We start from the raw sequence: 20,151 nt of genomic DNA, 5'->3' as shown, positions 1-20,151 counted from the left end.
AGAACAGTTCCAGCCTTAGACCAAAAAGACCTGGAGGAGTATGGTAATTAGATTAAACAAGCATGGTCAAGCTTGCCACCTGAATGCACTTAAGAGCAAACGCTCAAAGGGGGTGGGGAGGAGAACAACCTATTTGGTAACAAAGGTGTATTATATATACTGTGATATAAAAAAGGTATGATGGAAATGTACCTTTTGCTAAAGCTTATGCAAGTTCCTTGGTCCATAAAAACTATGTTAGATTTTCATCTTCTAGTTTGATTACCTTTTACTCCATCCACATCTCTATTTCTTGCCCATTTAAACAAAACCAAACACAAACCAACCAAACAAAAATAACAGCTGAAAAAAATCAATTTCCAAAAGTTTGTACATTTTGATGAGTTTTTTTTGTTTGTTTGTTTGTTTGTTTTAACATCTTTATTGGGGTATAATTGCTTTACAATGGTGTTTGTTTGTTTTACTGTGGCTTCTGCACTTCAAATCAGCACTTGCAGGTAATGGGCTTTTTGAATAGTATCACTGGGTATGAAAAGTTTTCCCAAGAAACCACAGAAGATTGTTCATTTTTTTCTTTCTTTTTTTTTGGTCAACATTTGGCCGCACTCGAGTTAGTGTACGTCCTAGCAAAAAGACGGCAGTTAGGACACAACTGTTGCTGTCGATGATGTGACATTGGTCGAATTTGTGCTGACATTTGTGTAATTCCCTTTGCTGTTTGTGTTTGACTCATTAGGGGGCACTTGGATGGAGTTGGCTCGAAGGATGACTCCCCGCACTGCAGTGTGGCTATGGCACCAGTTCTGGGGTGTAGGGCCCTGGTTCTGGGGTGTTGGTGGAATAAATGATTTCATCATTACGGACCAAAGTCACTGGACCCTGGACTGGCTGCCGGACTCCTCTCCAACCTTCTCGGAATGCAGAAATGTCTGGGATAACACAGAGCATACTCTCTCCACGTCTGTACATAGTTTCAACTTCTACATCCCCAAACGACACTCATAAAATTGGAATGAAATTCTGTCCTGTAAGTTCAAGCATTGCTACGTCCCCACCGCCATTCAACTGAAGGCTGTCTACAACAGGCACGGGTATGACTGGGGCAAGGACAGGGCCCATCGCCTCGTAAAAGGTATACTCTGCCTTATCCGTACTATTGATTGTCCAGGAAGCGTCATCATTTATCATCTCTTTATTTGGTTCTTTTGGGCATGGAGTGGCCTGAAACTGAATTATTCTTTCTTGAGAAAGGCACAAGTACATTCTTTCTGTATCCTTAAGGTAAAATGCACATTTATGGAGCTGTGACACAGGATCATCTGCATCTAGTAATGCGGTCTGCTTATCAACTTTCCTAATTATCAATCTTGGGAGTGCCATGCCAGTAACTGAACACACAAGTTTGACTGTTTGTCCATAATGGATGTATCCATCGCGGTCTGTGAATTCTTCTCCTTCTGATTCATCATCATCTAAGAGATGAATGTAAAATGCTCCCCACTGCTGAGAGCTGGCATGGAAATTACCTCCTTCTACATGCAAGGATCTGGTACTAACTGTCTGGGATCGAAGTCGATTAAACAGAGCCACCTTTGTTACCGAGGCGATGCATAAGTCAGCATTTTCCAATGACTGCTTCTTTTTGGAAGGTTTGGAGATGACTTTTCTCCGCTTGCTGAGGAACATACCAAAGCCATCACTATTGCCACAGAACATCTTTACAGACAGCACGAAGTGCTTCCTCTTGTCTGAATCAGATATATACAATGTTTTGGCCGTGCAATAGTTCTTTCCTTCCAAGTTCAGCTGCTGCATTTCTTAGTCACTATTTCCTATTCCAATAAATGCACATGGTTGAGACTCTTGTTCAGAACAACCATCGCGTTCCATTTGTTCTTTTTTTTCCCTTCCATCCACTGCCCATAAGATACACATAAGGAGGAGGGCAAAACAACCTTTTTTCATTTCCATATGACTTCTATGCAGCTTTTGCATGAAGAATAAGTACTGTTTGATCCCCTTGCTCTTTTTTTTTTTTTGCCGTACGTGGGCCTCTCACTGTTGTGGCCTCTCCCGTTGCGAAGCACAGGCTCCGGACGCGCAGGCTCAGCGGCCATGGCGCAGGGGCCCAGCCGCTCCGCGGCATGTGGGATCCTCCCGGACCGGGGCATGAACCCGTGTCCCCTGCATCGGCAGGCGGACTCCCAACCACTGCACCACCAGGGAAGCCTCCCTCGCTCTTTTAAATAATTTCACATAGCTTCCCTAGTGAGTCATTTAGATGGAGGCCGCTCACCAAATTTTCTTTTAATCCACGCCATGGTACTTCAAGAATATGTTAAGGTAGGGCTTCCCTGGTGGCACAGTGGTTGAGGAGTGGTCTCTCCCTACCCTCTGTGTTTCAGATTTCACCTAGGAGACTCCCAAGGGTGCAAATCAACAGGCTGGGAAAGTACAAGGTGAGCCTCACATGTCTTGTGCCAGAAAGTAAGGGGGTGATTAAAGAATGATGGGTACAAATTAAAAGGACACAGAAGCCAGCCTAAAGGGTTCCCATGGCCAAATCTGGGTTAATTTAAGGATCAAAATAAGTGACAGTAACTGATCATAGCACATTGAATAGATTAGAAATCCAAGAGTCTAGATTATATTAATAAATCAGTTAATGAGAGTTTAATGAAAAGCAGATATTTTCATGAACTCAAAGTACCACTCCACACACTACTTCCTGATTATAATGGAAAAAACTAGTAACTTTACAGTGAAAGGTCTAGCAGATATCATATGGGTCCAGTAATCGAAATTAACATCACCACAAATGGGATAAATAAAATTGTATGCCAAAAGAGCACATCATCACTTCTGTGATATTCTGGTCAAAGGTGCATAAGCTGAATCTAATCACGAGGAAATATCAGACAAGTCCGAATTAAGGGATGTTCTACACAAGAACAAAAATAACATGTGATCTTCTAAAGTGTCAAGCTCATGGAAGTCTGAGAAACTATTCCATACTGAAGGAGCCTAACCTGCTGTAATGACTAAACGCATTGTGTGATCCTAGATTAGATAATTTTGCTATAAAGGACATTGTTGGGGCAATTGATGAAATGTGAATGGAATATGTGGATTAGATGGTAGTAATGTACAAATATTAATCTCCTGATGTTGGTTGTTATAAAATGATTGTGTAGAAAATATCCATATTTGTAATAATATACACTGAAGTATCCAGTGGTGATGGGGCAGCATGATAGTCTCAGAGTTCAGGGAAGGAAAATCCTTTGTTACTGTACTTGTAACTTTTATGTAAGTTTGAAAATAATTGTTTCAAACATTTAAGGGGTGGATTGTAGAGTTACCTTCCTGTGTAATTACGAAATTAGCTTCTACTAAGACTTTTGTACTGGTTAGGATAGACTTGATACTTCAGATAACCCCTGAAATCTCAGTGTCTTAGTGCAAAAAAGATTTCTCACTCAAGTGATGTCCAACAGAGGTCAGGCAGTCCTTCATCTTGTAGCTACATATATGGAACAGGTGGCACCCATAATTCATGGCTAGAGATCACTGTGGAAGAGGAAGGAGAGAATCATCTGGAATATTTTTATGGGCAATGCCAGGAAGTGGTGCACATAATTTTTGTCCTCACTCCATTGGCCAGAATTCAATCATATGGCTCCGATCCATATTGGAGGATGTGAACATAATCTTCTCGTGTGCCCATAAAGAGAAAACAGTGTGTTGACCATATAGGAGTGTTTCTGTGATACTCTTAAAACATCACTTCGATAAACTTTCTCTCATGTGGTGGAGACTAATGAATTTAAGGGCCTGCACATTGATTAAAGTTCTCACCACATTTTATTTATTTTATGAATACACTCTCTGATAACTTGTATGACCAGACATTAGAAAAAGAACACTAGGTTATTTTTCTAATACGGTCTGTTTAATAAATCTGAAGACACACCCCAGTTACAATTTTCTTCCTGTGTAGAAGGTATGGTAGCAGTTTGAGCATTGACGATAGCCGTGGCTACAACCATCACATTTATGGATTTTGTTCCGCATAGATGTTTAATGACTGGGGAGACCAGAGGTATCTCTGGAATCCTTGACATGCATGATACCAATAGAGTCCATCAACAGTGTAGGAAAACTGATGTCTTCCAAGAGTGGAGTGCTAACTGTAGCCCTTCCTGTAGCACGACCTTCATGGATTGGACATAAATAAGTGTGCATGCTGTTTACTAATACTTGAGGTGCAGATGAGGCCCCTACAACACTGTGCTATATTGTCTGTTGGTCACATGGCATCATCACTTCTTTCTACGACTGAATCTGTTAAGGGCTCCTGTATTAAAAGAAAAGACAGGAACAGCATAGCTCAGAATCCCCTTCCCCAGATGTTTCTTGGTTATAGTTGGCCATTGAAAAGGCACTCACATGAGACTTAGGAAGCATAGGAAGAAAAGGCATTATTCTCCGGAGGCAATTGCAGGAGGAATCGTGGACAGGCATGAGCTTCCAAGCATCCAAGTGAGCTTCTTAAGAATCAGCCAGGGAATTCCCTGGTGATTCAGTGGTTAGGAGTCTGTGCTTTCACTGTTGAGGGCCTGGGGTCAATCCCTGGTCGGGGAGCTAATATCCCACAAGCCTCGCGGTCCTGCCAAAAAAAAAAAAAGAATCATCCATATTGATGCTGCTGTGAGTGCAACTGCTGTGTATGCTGAGCCACAGCTGTCATGCCAGCCAGGTGCAAAGGCAGCTTAGCTACTGAGGCTATTCTAGACGACAGCTTAGTTTCTTTTTCAGGCTCATTTGCTTTTGCTCTTCTGTTGAATGATTCCAATCATAAATAAAGCTTTTAATACTTAAAAAAATATATCACTCATATTGGTACTATAGACTGAGATAGCTTATGGGGCTCTCCGCATCTTCAGCAGCTTCAGAGAAATCCCTTGAGTATCACTCATGTTGCTGCTGTAGACTGAGATTCTTGAGATTGGCAGCAGCTTCTAAGAAAGCTCTTGAGAACCCAGTTTGGCGCTGCAGGCTGGTGTTGGCTTCCCTGATCAACGTTCCCTTAGCTCTTCCAAATGTGTGCGTGCCTCTTATTGCCTGTATTAAAAGCATTCATGCCTGCAGAAACTAACACAACGTTGTAAGTCCACTATACTCCAATAAGAATTATTACTCCATGGGAATTCCCTGGTGGTCCAGTGGTTAGGGTTCCGTGCTTCCACTGCTGGGGGCACGAGTTTGATCCCTGGTTGGGGAACTAAGATCTAGCATGCCATGCGGCAGGGCAAAAAAAAAAAAAATTATTACTCCCCCCCCCCAAAAAAAAGCATTCATGCCTAGAATATATAGAGTGGCATCTGGTTCTCTACTGAACACTGACAGGCCAAGTACTGACCATATGTATAGAATTTCTGTCCTCCTGTGCAGACTCTGATGAGTAAGAAGGTCTGAACTATTATTCAAAATAATAAACTCTTCACATGTATATGGTTTTCTTTTCCTCATGCACCTCTGATGAATAAGATGAGTTTCACATGAAGCCCTTAATATCTTTTTCCTATATATGGAAGCTTCTCTCCCATGTGGGTTCTGAGATGGAAACGAAGATGTGAACTCCAAATAAGCCCTTACTCCACTCATCCCACTCATGGCTGTTTTCATTCTTATCACATTCATTATATTTACAGGATTCATCCCCTGAGAGAACACTCAGATGAGTGTGAAAACTCAGTTATATGCAAAATCCTTTCCACACACATAGCACTTGTAGGGCTTCTCCTCCTTATGGACTCCAGTGAATATGAAGGTATTTGCTCTCTCTGAAGCTCTTTCCACTGCTATTCACAGTAAGTCCTCCCTCCTGAGTGAAAACTAAGTGGACTTGAGGAATATCGCTTGAACTGAACTTGAAGAAACACTTTCCAGTCTCACGGCACTTTAGGATTTCTCTCCAATGTTCACCCTCTAGTGGACACGATGGGAGTTCCTGTCAAATCCCTCTCCACATTCCTCACTTGTTTAGAATTTCTTTCCTATACCGCTGAAACACAAATAAGTGACCTAAAGCCAAATCTCTTACCATGCACACTATACCTGTAAAACTATTATTCCCATGTGAACTCAACGATGGCTGTAAGAGATGACTCCCTTTTAAAGCCCTTACCACATTTATACTGTTTTCTCCCTGAGAGAACAAATTGATGTCTGGGAATATATGAGCTAATCAAAATCATACCAACTATGTTCTCTGATCATAATGGAATCAAACTAGAAATTAAACTAAGAAGCAAAACAGAAAACTCTCCAAACATTTGGAAATGGAATGAAAATAAAAATACAACATATTAAAATCTAGGGGTGCTGAAAGGGAAATTCATGCCACTAAATGTTTACCTTAGTAAAGAGGAAAGGTCTCAAAACAATCGTCAAAATCCCACTCAGATAACTAGGAAAAGAGAAAAATAAATCAAAAGTAAGCACAAGAAAGGAAATAATAAAGAGCAGAAATAAGTACAATTAAAAACATAAAAATAAAGGAAAATCTATGAAACAGAAAGCCGATTCTTTGAAAAGATCCATAAAATTGATAAGCTTCTAGCAAGACAAAGACATTACCAATATCAAGGATAAAATTGGGGACACAATTACAGATGTTGCAGCCAATAAAAACTTAATAAAGGACTTCTATGAACAACTCTATCCAGGTAAATTCAACAACTTAAGAGAAATAGACCAATTCTTTGAAAACCAAACTACCCAAATTCACCCAATATGAAATAATCTCAATAGTCCTATAACTACTGAAGAAATGTAATCCATAATTTTAAAACTTCCAAAAAAAGAAATCTCTAAGTCCAGATAGTTTCACTGGAGAATTCTACTAAACATTTGAAGAAGCATCAGCACCAATTATACACAATCTCTTCCAGAAAATAGAAGCCAATATTATCCTGATACCAAAATTAGAGACAGTACAAAAGAAAGGAAGAAAGAAAGAATGAAAGGAAGAAAGAAAGAAAGAATGAAAAGGAGAAAGAAAGAAAGAAGTTTATTTAGTCTGTAGTTAAGTGAAAACTTGAAGCAATCATAGAAATGTGACTGTTAATTATGTTAGGTGTGATAATAGCTTTCTGATCTTGTAAAAAATAGTCTATATTTAAGAGATGCCTATAGGTGTAAGAGATGCCATCAGGGAGTTGCTTTAAATTATTTCGGCATGTAAGATAAAAAGGAAAAAGGGATAGATTAAGCAAATGTGGCAAAATCTTGACCATTGTTAAATTTGGGTGATGAATATATGGGGTCCATTGTATTTTCTCTTTTTGACTATTCTGGACATTTTTCATAATTAAGAATTAAAATCTTGAATTTTTAAAGCCTGAATTTTACCAATACTGCCACTTGTATGAACTAGGGCAATGGTTTAACCCTTCCTCATGTTACAATGGGAATAATATCACTTACCTCACTGAGGCTTCAACATAGTAGGAATGGTGATCTTGAAGAATCCCTCAACGGATGTTAAGCTCTCTTTGTAAGAGTCATATCCCTTCTGAGAACGGATAAGATGTTTAACCAAGAAAGGAAATACTACTTTCTGGAATTTACTGAACTATCCCCCTTCTGGAAAAGGAGAAGGCAAATATGACAGAGAGCCCATAATACTAGGTCAGTGGGGATGAATGGAAAGCTGAATTCCCACTCCCCACCTCCCCACCTCACTCCCACCACCCACAGAGGTGAGGCAGTCCTAGGCAGTGCTCTAATGCCCCCTACTAGGCTGAACGGGGACAGCTGAACTTTCAGCAGCAAGGAGGTAGAGGCAGTTGGCCCTCTGCCACCCCCCCACCAGCGCCCCCACTCCCACACACACAGTGTCAAAAGGGCCCAGAAGGAAGGTGAACTTCCATTCCCATTTGGACCTGTGTACTACACCTAAACAGGTGACTTCCTGACAAAAAAGATCAAATGGGATCCAAAGTCTTGCAACATTGTACCCCAAATATCCAGGATACAATAAAAAAAAAATCACCCATCATACCAAGAACCAGAACAATCAGAACTTGAATGAGAAAAAAACAATCAACAGACATCAATACCAAGACAATTTAGATGTTGGGATTATCTGAAAAGGATTTTGAAGTAATTACATAATCCTCCTTTTTGTCTCAGCTAGTTTGAGTTGGGTTTTCTATTTCTTACAACTGAGAACATCCTAACGGTTATAAACATCCATGAGCTCCGGTAGCCCACCCCAGTGTATGGTGTTGGCCCTGGATTTCTGATGGTAACATGAAACTTGAGATACCATAGAACTTAAGCAACCAGTGACCTGGAAGGTAAGGTCCAGAAGAAAAAAAAATGTGAACAACTAGGTCCTACAGTATAGCACAGGGAACTCTACTCAATATTCTGTAATAACCCATAAAGGAAAAGAATCTGAAAAAGAATATATATATATACATATTATATATATATGAATTACTTTGTTGTGCAGTTGAAACTAACACAACATTGCAAATTAGCTATACTCAAAAAAAACCAACAAAGCAAAACAGCTGTGGGAAACTGTCCACTACCTCCAGTAAATATACACCTGAGTAAACGGTTCAAACAAGCAAACTTGAAAAATACAGAAGCATCTGAGAAGCATGGGGTGCTGTCCAAAACGCTCTGTGCCTTTAACAGCTTAGTTCAACATCCAAAATGCATGTTATAATATGTTCTCCCTTCTTTGTAGACCCCTTGACAGGAAGCTTTATGGAATGAAAACCAAGTTTTTCTTTTTCCATTCAGTCTTTTTTCTGTCACCAAAGACCCAACAAAAGAAAAAAAGTGAAACTTACACTATACACAACTGATGGTACACTGTCCAGAGAAAGTCTTAAATGATGCAATAAAAAATCGAGCCCTTTACTGCTTGAAAAGTGGAGCTGAGCAGGATAGGAGCCAATGGCAAAAATCTAACACTTAAATTGTAGACTGCATGATTTAACATATTTTTATTAAATTATCATTTCCTTGAATTAACTTTTAAGGCTTCTTCCAAGAATCCTTTTCCTAGTACAATTTATCGTGACTACTTGGGATTGAGCTCACTAACATTTTCAAATGTTTGTCCTATTCCTCTCCTTCAAGTGAGACAAAGTCCAGGGCACCTGCTCTGTTTGGCACTGGTTCCAGGTCATGGTCATACAAGCAGTAAATAGACCTCCTGCCCCCATGGAGCTTACATTCTAGTGGACATGGATTTTGTCATGTCCATCATTATACTTTTCCTGAAGTCCTGACGGTACTTCTCATTTTTAAAGCTTCTCCCCCATGTAGATTCTATTGAATGTAAAGGTTCTGACTGAAACCTACTGCACCATCCTTACAAGGTTTCTCTGCTGTGCATTCTCTTGAGAATTGTGACATTTTGGGCTCTGCTGGACACACTGGCCATACTCATACAACAAATAGGTCTCCTCCAATGGAATTCGGATGACTGTAAAAAAAAGCAGCTCCCTCCTGAATGCTTAAAATACAACATTTTATAAATAGCCCCTGTTGTGGGCGTTTTCTGATGAAAAGAAGAAGTCTAAATTCTGAAGAACACTTTTATCACACTCTGCATGTACTGGATTGATCACCACTATGGACTCTCTGATGAACCTGAAGACATGAACTCTTGCTAAAGCCCTTACCACAGTCAAAACATTTGTAGGGTTTCTCTCCTGTATGGACCCTCTGATGGGCTTGAAGATGGGAGGTCTGACTGAAGCTCTTCCCACACATGCCACACTTATAGGGTTTCTCTCCCGTGTGGATCCTCTGATGAACGTGAAGGTACGAGTTCCAGATGAAGCCTTTCCCACATTCTTCACACTTGTAGGGTTTCTCCCCTGTATGGACTCTCTGATGGGCTTGAAGATGGGAGCTCCAACTGAAACCCTTCCCACACACATCGCACGTGTAGGGTTTCTCTCCAGTGTGGACCCGCTGGTGGTCTTGAAGATGTGAGCTCTGACTGAAGCCTTTTCCACATGTGTCACATCTGTAGGGCTTCTCTCCTGTGTGGACTCTCTGATGGGCCTGAAGATGGGAAATCTGACTGAAATCCCTCCCACATGTGTCACATCTGTAGGGTTTCTCTCCTGTGTGGACTCTCTGATGGGCCTGAAGATGGGAATTCCGGCTGAAGCTCTTATTACACACATCACATTGGTAGGGTTTCTCGCCGGTGTGGATTCTCTGATGGGCTTGAAGGTTGGAGGCCTTACTGAAGTCTTTCCCACATACCTCGCATTTATATGGTTTTTCTCCAGTGTGAACTCTCTGAAGAGGACCAGAGCTCTGACTGAATATCCTGTCATATGCCTTCCATTTGGACATTTTGTTTTGAGGGTAGGCTGTCTGATGGGCTTGAATTTGTGATGTCTCATTGAAGCCTTTACCACACAGCTCACATTTCCAGGATTTCTCGCCAGTGTTGTCTACACAGTGACTGTTGAGGTCTAAGCTATGACTGGAGCCCTTCCCACACCTGCCACCCCTACACAGATTCTCCCCCGGGTGAATGGGCTCATGAGTGGGAAGGGAGGAGTTCTGATTGAAGCTCTCAGCAGCACACACCCCAGATCTGTAGGGTTTCTCCCCTGGGTTGACTCTCTGATGGGTCTCCGGATGTGAGCTCTGACCCAAGTCCACCCCACACTCATCATTCCCACTGCGTTTCCCTCCTCTGTGAACACTGTAATGAATGTGAAACACTGAGTTATACGTGGTGCCCTTCCCACACTCACTACACACGTGGGGCTTCTCTCCTACACGCAACTGCTGATGAAGTTCAACATCATAGCCAAGGCTGACACCTTTTCCAGTCTCATCAGAGGTCTGCTCTCCTGAGTGGATGATACTATGCTGGGATGTGTTCTTCACAAAGTCTTTTCCATGATTATTGTGGCCACAAGACTTCTCGCTTTTGTGTACTTCCTGATTGCCATGGTTATGAGAGATCCTTCTCATGACACAGTGATCACACTGACACAGTTTATCTTTTATGTCAATTTGCTGACACCTACTCTGATAATTCTGTGACTCTCTCAGATACATTTTTCTCCAGAAATCCCAGGATGTCTGAGTTGGAGACTCTTGATTTTTGATACTTGTGGAACTCTCTCCTTGAAGCTTTCCTACATAGTTCTCATCTTCAGGAAGCTGAGTAGATTCTCCTGACCACGCCTCACAGGAGGAATCATCTTGTTTTGGCAACTTCTTGCCTTGCAGATTTATTATTGAGTCCTGAGTTCTGGTTAATTTACTTGTAAACTGTTCCCATATCTGCCAGCACATAAGGCCTTCATGTAAAAGCTGTCTTAATCCTGCTTCTTGAAGAGTCTCTATCTCATTTTGGTTCCCGTGTCCTGGAAGGATAAAGAGAATTCAGAGATGAAAGTGAGGACAAGTTCAGGGACAAAAAAATATTTCACAGGTCGACTGTGCTGGGAGACCCTATTCAACCAGTGGAGAGTTCAGCTGGACTCTGACTTTGTTTTTTCATGCTTACGGAAACAAAGAGCTGATAAGTAGTAGCCTCCTATTCACTACGTGTTAATGAGACTCATTTAGAACTAATGTACCGAGACTTATGTATGAGGTCAAAATTAGAAATTTTGACAGTGCTACCGAGCAGGGGACTTGCTCATCAAAAGTGAAAAGAAAAGATTTGCAAAGGGAAACATCTCCTCTGTCCTGATAATGAACCCATGAGATGATAACTTTATTTCCTTAATTCAGCCATTATATGCACATGTTAATACATAAGCTAGATTTGAGAGAATTCCTCTTTATTTCAATGATGTCCTAATATATAATATTCAACTAGTGAACATTATAACTGGGAATAAAAACTAGAAAACTCATCCCCTAACTGACACATCCTATGGGAGTAAAAAATCCTATGATAATTATTGCCACTTAATTTGGCTGAATTTTCTGATAAGCCTGAATGGCTAATATTATCTTCCAGGTTTTGTAGATATGAATCTGCAAATACCAAAAGTCACTGTGGTAACCAGCATCCAAGACAATCTCCAGGAGGTATCCACACCCTATTGAAGTCCCCTCCACAACCTTTCAGGATTGGCCTGCAAAGCCAACAGGATATGGCAGACGTGATGGTATGTCACTTCCAAGGTTATGTCATAAAAGACACTTTGATTTCTGCCTTCTACTCCCTTGGGTGTAACTAGCTTGGGGAAACCAGCTGCCACGTTTTGAGGACATTCAGGTAGCCCTAGGGAGAGGCCTGTTTGGCAAAGAACTGAGGCCTCCTGCCAACAGCCAGGGAAGAACTGAGGCCTCCTGTCAACAACCCTGTGAATGAGCCCATCTTGGAAGCACATCCCTTGAGGCCCATCAAGCCTTCAGAGGATTGCAGCTCATGCAGACTCCTTGAGATCTTATGAGATCATGAGCCAGAACTACCCTGCTAAGCTGCCCCCAGATTCCTGACTCACAGAAACTATAATGCCTGTAGCTCTAAACTGCAAAGTTTAAGAGCCATTTGTTATACAGCAATTGATGGCTAATACAAGTACCATAGAAATTAAAATTAGATTAGGCATTCATCAGAAGATTAACAGTGTTCTGAAATAATCCTTTCATCATACTGATATATTCTCCACTCATGAGCTGTCTGCAGGAGGAGTGGTCAGTGAGATCCACTTAGCACCATTCTCTGTGATCTGCAAGGACTCAGACCTGCATGGTTCTCACCTGAACACCCAGCTCCTTGGGCTTCTGGCTCCATCACCCAAAGCTTCTTTTTTCTCCCCAGCTGTAGTATCATATCTAATTTGAAAGGTAGATATCCTGTGAAAAAGAAATGGCACATGTGTAAGGTGAGTACACTAAAGGCAAAATTTTTAGTTCCAATTCTCCAATCTTCATGTACTGTAAGTAGTATTTTTCCAAATTCTGATCATGACCTGTTGTAATAAATACCTCTTATGCTGTGATCTGGTAGACAAATACACAGATGTACATCACCGAATCAAGGGATCGAATGACTCGATCCTAACCACTATCTACTTTTATCACATCTCCTTTCCTGTCTTTAACTCACAATTTCTGTTGTACTATATGCAGTTCCTGACAAGAAGCTATGCTATTCCATCCTATTTCATTAAATGCAATAACGACGCAATTTGCTAATTGACTTTAAAACCCCACCAAGATGTCGCAACTACAATTTGAGAAAATAGACAAGGTACAGATGAGATGTCCCACTGGGATGAGGAAATTCAGGGCCCCAGATTCAGGGAAGCATTTCAAGAGCCCCAAGTCTTAAACGTTTGAAACCAAGGCACTTCTGAGGGTTGACAATGAGTCACAGGGTGCCTGTCCTCACCCACTGAGACCAGGTTCCGGAAGTTCTCCAGCATCACGTCTTGGTACAGCTTCCTCTGAGTGGAGTCCAGCAGCCCCAGCTCCTCCTTGGTGAAGGTCACAGCCACATCCTTGAAGGACACTGGCTCCTACGACATCAAGCACACACACAGCCTCAATTTTATGATCAGTGGCCACTGGGAGAAGGATGGCACTTAGTGGGTGGAGAGGGTGGGTGGGAAGTTGTTCTAGATCCTGGGGACCTTGAGTCTACCTTATGTAGTTTCCTCCTCTTCTCCAGTCCGCATGTCAATGCCACATGCTAAATACTGAAATATATTTATGATCACTGACTTTTTTTTTTTTTGGTCATGCCTCACGGTATGCAGGATGTAGGATCTTAGTTCCCTGACCAGGGATGGAACCTGTGCCCCCTGCAGTGGAAGTGCAGAATCCTAACCACTGGACCGCTGGGGAATTCCCTTATGATAGTTGCTTTAAAATCCTGATCAGATGGATGAAACTTGAAGACACTATGCTAAGTGAAGCCAGACAGTCACAAAAGGATTATGTGTATGATTCCACTTATATGAGATACCCAGAGTAGTCACATATATAGAGACAGGAAGTAAAGTGATGTTTGCAAGAGACTGGGGGGTGTGGGGGATAGGGAACTACTGTTTAATGGGTATGAAATTCCACTTTGAGAAGATGAAAAAAGTTCTGGAGATGTGTGGTGGTGATGGTTGCACAACAATGTGAATATACTTAATACCACTGAACTGTACACTTAAAAATAGTTTGAATGGTAAATTTTATGTTATGTATATATATATTTTTTGAAATTATTTTATTTTTGGCTGCACTGGGTCTTAGTTGTGGCACATGGGATCTTTAGTTGCGGCATGCAGGCTCTTACTTGCGGCATGCAGGTAGGATCTGCTTCCCCAACCAGGGATTGAACCCGGGCCCCCTGCATTGGGAGCATGAAGTCTTACTCACTGGACCGCCAGGGAAGTCCCTGTTATGTATATTTTACCACAATAAAAGATGTCCATCAAGAGGTGAATGAATAACCAAATTGTGGTATATCCATGCAATGAAATACTATGCAGCAATAAAAAGGAACAAACTATTGACCTGTATTCAAAAACATTCTGATGAACAAATGAAGCCAGACACAAGAAGAGCATATACTGTATAATTCCATTAATGTGAAACTCAAGAAACGATGAATCTGATCTGGAGTGACATAAAGTAAATCAGTTATTGCCTACAGCCAGGGATGTGGGATTGGGATTAACTGGGGCACCAGGTAACCTTTTTGGTGATGGAAATGATCTACGTCTAGATTGTGGCAGTGGTCACGTGCGTATGTATATTTGTCAAAATTGATCAAATATATTTTTATATATATATTACATGTAAATTTCACCTCAAAATGATTTTAAAAGACAAAATTGAGAAAACAAATCGACAAATCACAGAATGGAAAAAAAAAATTATAGTACGTATATCTAACAAAGGACTTGAACTCACAAAACATAAAGAACTCCTCAATAATAAAAAGTAGAAGCCACATTTTTTTTTTTTTTTTTTTTTTTTTTTGCTGTACGCGGGCCTCTCACTGTTGTGGCCTCTCCCGTTGCGGAGCACAGGCTCCAGACGCGCAGGCTCAGCGGCCATGGCTCACGGGCCCAACTGCTCCGCGGCATGTGGGATCTTCCCGGACCAGGGCACGAACCCGTGTCCCCTGCATCGGCAAGCGGACTCTCAACCACTGCGCCACCAGGGAAGCCCAGAAGCCACATTTTTAAATGAGCAAATGACTTTAACAAACTTTTCATAAAGGATATGCCAATTGCAAAAACCCATGAAAAAGTATTCAACGTCATGTATCATGAGGGAAATACAAATTACAGTCACGGTGAGATGTCATTTCATTAGAATGGCTAAAATAAAAAAGATCTACACCACCAAACGGCGACGAAGAGGTAGAACAAACTGGAACTTTCATGCACCACTGATAAGTTGTTAAATGGTACAAGCACTGTGGAAAACAGTTTATATTCATCTACCACTTCTAGATGTTTACCCAAGAGATATGAAAACATATGTCCTCAAGACCTGCGCAGAATGCTCATGGGAGCTTTATGCATTAACAATTAAAAGCTGCAAACAACTCAAAGGTCCTTCAAAAGGATAAGCAAACTGATATATTCATAAAATGGAATATAATAAAAAAGGAATGAATTACTGACACCTGCAACAGCACAGATGAATCTCAAAAACTTTATGCGGGGTGAAAGAAGCCAGACACAAGAGTACATACACTATGATTTCACTGATTATATTTAATTTGAAAACAAGTAAATCTAGTGATATGATGACAGATCAGAACAGTAGATGCCTGCCGGGGGTAAGAAACTGTCTTGAAAGAGACATGAGAGAACTTTTTGGGGTAATGTAGGTAATGTAAATGTTCTATTTCTTGTTTTGTGTAGTGGGTTAATGCAATTATACAACTTGCAAAATGGGGTATACAACTGTCATTGACCTATAATTTTTGTAAGTAAATTATATTCCATTTTTTAAAGCCCTATGCAAAAGTGTTATGAATCAAAGCAAAACTTAGTCAGAGGTACAGCAGTCTGTATGCTTAACTGTAGCTTCTGAAATGTTAGACAAAAAATAGAAAGCCTTCTCAGACAATACACAGAAGAATGCTGAGTCATAAAAACTCAAGTGTTAACATTAAGTGAAAAAATAAAATTGAAAATTACACATATACTGTGATTATAATTATATTAAGTATAACTGATTCACAAGCAGTGTAGTAGTTTGGGTTTTCAAAATTTCTTGATATCTATGGATTTCTGTACTCTTATTTTTGAAACGAAAATGATAAAATAAAACAAACCAAAAATAAAAACTAGAACCAATAAAAAAGCAAGTACCTGGGAATTCCCTGGTGGTCCAGTGGTTAGAACTCAGCATTTTTACCGCAGTGGGCTCGGGTTTTATCCTTGGTCAGGGAACTAAGATCTCGCAAGCCACGCATGGCACAGCCAAAAAAAAAAAAAAAAAAAAGGCAAGTACCTGGCATATAACAAACACATGTTTTCTTCCTTTATCCTTCCCATGGGAGAGAAAAAGTATGTATCTAATCTTTGAGAAAAGAGGTGTAATTTTAAGAGATAAAACTCAACTCACCTGGAACTTGGTCATTTTCTCCAGCCCCTTCTGGGGAAGGGCAGAGTCCTGGGAAGACACAACTGGCAAAGGAGAAGGAAGCCATGAGACGTAGGTCCAAGCCCAAGTGGTGGCTCTGTGTGAATCACTAGCCCCCCAGGCAGGGGCTCCTGTGCAGTGAACAATCTGCTCAAGTCTAAGCGGTGAGGCTCACACAAGAGTCCCTTGTGGTGGCTCGCAGGGTTCAGGGTCATCATTCTCGCCCTGGGTATCAGGGGAAATGAAAGGCAGTGGAATGTACCGGTATGAGAGTGCACTCTGGGGCCAACAGGTCTGGGGTCAATCCGGGTACTGCTATTGTGACATAATATACTGGTTTCCGCCCCCAGCTCCTGACACGGGGCTCCTAAAATCCTCGTAATTTCCTGGTTGCTAGGAGTGTCTTTTGTTCTAATGAGGTGACTCTTGGGGGTGCTCCTGGATGGGAACTGGTCAGCAGAAAGGTCAAAGCTTGATTAGATGGCTTGGAATGTTCAGCCGCACCCCCTAGTGAGGAAGCCTCCATGAAATCCCAATAGTATGGGGTTCGCCTTATGTCATATCCTTTAACAAACGAGCAAATGTTAAGTGTTTCTTTGAGTTCTGTGAGCCGCACCAGCAAATAAGTGACTCCGAAGTGGAAGAGTCTTGCAAACCTCTGATTTGCAGCCAAGTCAGACAGAAGTTGGGGGTAACCTGGGGGCCTTCTACTCGCAAATGGCATCTGAGGTGGGGGAGGGCGATCTCGTGGGACTGAGCCCTTAACCTGTGGGATCTGAAGCTAGCTCCAGGAAAAGCGTGTCTCAATTGAGCTAAGTTGTAGGGCACCCAGCTGGTAAAGTAGAATTAATTGCTCGGTGTGGGGTAAAAAACCCACCCACATCTGGTGTCAGAAACGTTGTGAAGGTGCTAGGAGTGTGAGAATAGAGAGGAACACAGGAGGAAGACTGAATTGTTCTTACGGAGCTACTAACGCTGCTTAAGTTAATTAACCTCCCTCTGCATCAAATCTATCACCTGCAAAATGAGAACAGTGCTTCCTTACAGGATTGCTCAACTGTGCAAGTCAAACGTGTGAATAGATGGAAACTTATAACTGATTCCACTTCAGAAAAGCAGGTAAATATTATACATCACAAAACTGCTCTTGCAGTGGCTTCTCTTGTTGCGGAGCACGGGCTCTAGGCACGTGGGCTTCAGTAGTTGTGGCATGCAGGCTCAGTAGTTGTGGCTCGCAGGCTCAGTAGTTGTGGTGCATGGGCTTAGTTGCTCCGCGGCATGTGGGATCTTCCTGGACCAGGGCTTGAACCCGTGTCCCCTGCAATTGGCAGGCGGATTCTTAACCACTGTGCCACCAGGGAAGCACCAAGGGGTCTTTTTTAACATCCATATTTCACCTTTATCTCTGACAAGTCCATAGTTCTGATTGGCTATACTACTTAATAATTTCTGGCCCTGTAATGATGATTCATTGGTACCAGTATCTGGTTTTGTAAAAGGTATAAATACTTGCGAATTTTCTTCAAGCAGCCAGAAGAGTCTCAATGGCACATCCCCCTCAGCCATGCTGACTGTAGTAAAGAAAAACTATTTTTTTTTTTTTTTTTGCGGTACGCGGGCCTCTCACTGTTGTGGCCTCTCCCGTTGCGGAGCACAGGCTCCGGACGCGCAGGCCCAGCGGCCATGGCTCAGGGGCCCAGCCGCTCCGCGGCATGTGGGATCTTCCCGGACCGGGGCACGAACCCGTGTCCCCTGCATCGGCAGGCGGACTCTCAACCACTGCGCCACCAGGGAAGCCCAGAAAAACTATTTTAAAATATGACTGCTAGTTTTTTTTTTCATTTTAAACAAAAGTCCGACAGAATGTCTCAATGAACAATACTGTAGTGGCCATAACAGATCCTAACTTATAAGGGTGCTCTGGGGATTAACCGAGCAAGTCCAATAGCCCCGAACAGGCAAGTCCATCCAGACAGAAAGTAAATGAGTGGCTGCCAGGGGCTGAGAGGGCAGCAAGTGAGAAGTGACAGCTCAGGGGCATGGGGTTTCTTTTGGGGCTGAGGAAAATGTTCTGGAATTAGCCGGTGGTGATGGCTGTACAGCCTTGCGAATATACTAAAAACCAGTGAGTTGTAGACTTTAAGGGTGACTCTCATGATGTGTGAATTACCTCTCAAGATAAAAAATTGGGGGGAAAAAAGCCTTGGCTCAGTGCCTGGCACATAATACAAGCTCTCAGTAAGTGATGGTATGATGATTATTGCTCCCATTTAATGGATGAGGAAGCTGAGGATTCATGAGGTTAAGTTACTGATAATCACAGAGCTGGTGAGGACTGACTAACCTGAAATCCAACTCTGACTCCGGAGCCCGTGCTCTTAATCCAGTCACTGTGTCTCTAATCACAAACACACAGAAGAGATGGGAGGGGTGTCCTTGGGGAGGAGAGAAAGGGGAGTTGGAGGGGACACACTCTGCTGAAAGTGACCTGCTGAGTGATATGGAGCCAGGGCATCAGGATTCTACCAACTCTTCTGACAGCTCTTGGCGTCTATTTCCACATCTATACAACAGAGATAAGGAGAATATCGAGCTTATAGGGCTGACAAGAGGTTTCAGTGAATACGTGCGAATAAGCGTTAAATGTACGATAGCGCCTCATGTTCGTGGGTCCTGCTGCTTTAGGCAGAAGCACTCCCGGAGGGATGAGAGCAATGTATCCGCTCCCCAAAGCTTGGAAGACAGATCATTCATAACCCCCAACTCCCTTGCGCTGGCCCTATATTTGCTGCACTCTCCTGCTCTGCTCTGCTCAGCAACACGGTTTTGCAAGCAGACCTGACATTTCGCCATATTTAGAAGGAGAAAGCAAGTGGGGTCTGGGGTGCCTGCCTCAGCTCCGCTCGCCTCTCACCCTTCAAATCCCAGTCCCCAGAAGTCTTCTATCGCCTGAGGGCGGTTGAGGGGATGGTGAGCGGTGAAGCATCTGTTTTACTTCTGAGATGATTAACACACTTTTTTAATCCCAGCGCCTAGAATATAATGAGTGCTCAAAACACATGGACTCAAAGGATGACCGAAGACACACTTTGTCGGGCAAGGATCAGACTGGTGCATCTCAGAGGTTCCTCTGAGCTGTAAAATTCTGAGGCTGTTTCTGATTGGGAGGAGGAGAGGATGAATTGTATCTTACAATTTTTTCCTCTGGGTTTCTTTTCTTTTTTTTTTTGGCCATGCCACACGCCTTGCGGGATCTTAGTTCCCCACCAGGGATTGAACCTGTGCCCCGTGCAAGTGGAAGCGCGGAGTCCTAATTACTGGTTTTGCTCAAGCAACACTAAGGTCATTCTTAAAAGTAAAATACTCAAGAACTTCCCTGGTAGTCCAGCGGTTAAGACTCTGCGCTCCCAATGCAGGGGCCCCAGGTTCGATCCCTGGTCAGGGAACTAGATCCCGTGTACCGCAACTAAGACCCGGCACAGCCAAATAAATAAATAAAAAGTAAAATATTGATAAAAGGAA

General features: G+C 42.2%; 1 pseudogene across 1 annotated transcript; it reads right to left on the bottom strand.

Moving 5' to 3' along the window:
* Positions 1-463: 463 nt before the first annotated feature.
* LOC309976836 (recombining binding protein suppressor of hairless-like) lies at positions 464-2,321 on the bottom strand (annotated as a pseudogene). The gene is made up of 2 exons: positions 2,257-2,321; positions 464-2,042 (listed from the first exon to the last, which is right to left on the bottom strand). The product of its transcript is annotated as a recombining binding protein suppressor of hairless-like (transcript).
* Positions 2,322-20,151: the final 17,830 nt, after the last annotated feature.

Source organism: Leucopleurus acutus (assembly GCF_964270905.1).
Source record: "Leucopleurus acutus genome assembly, chromosome: 20".
In the NCBI taxonomy this organism is placed as follows: domain Eukaryota; kingdom Metazoa; phylum Chordata; class Mammalia; order Artiodactyla; family Delphinidae; genus Leucopleurus; species Leucopleurus acutus.
This window is presented reverse-complemented; position numbering and strand designations above follow the sequence as displayed.